This window comes from Otolemur garnettii, unplaced genomic scaffold (genome assembly GCF_000181295.1).
Source record: "Otolemur garnettii isolate 467f Iridium unplaced genomic scaffold, OtoGar3 scaffold00118, whole genome shotgun sequence".
Taxonomy (NCBI): domain Eukaryota; kingdom Metazoa; phylum Chordata; class Mammalia; order Primates; family Galagidae; genus Otolemur; species Otolemur garnettii.
In genome coordinates, this window is record NW_003852513.1 from 2,325,768 (window position 1) to 2,326,078 (window position 311).

Below are 311 nucleotides of genomic sequence, written 5' to 3' on the forward strand. Positions count from 1 at the left end.
CATCACAGTTCACAGCAACCTCTAACTCCTGGGCTCAAGTGAGTCTCCTGCCTCAGCCTCCCAAGTAGTTGGGACCACAGGCGCCCGCCACAGCGCCCAGCTATTTTTTGGTTGCAGACATCATTGTTGTTTTGGCAGGCCCAGGCTGGATTTGAACCCGCCACCTTAGGTGTATGTGGCTGGCGCCTTGGCCACTTGAGCCACAGGCTCCAAGCCAAGAAACAATAAATTAAGCCATATATGATGGTGCATACCTGTAGTCCCAGCTATGTGGGAGGCTGAGGCAGGAGGATCCTGAGCTGAGGAGTTGG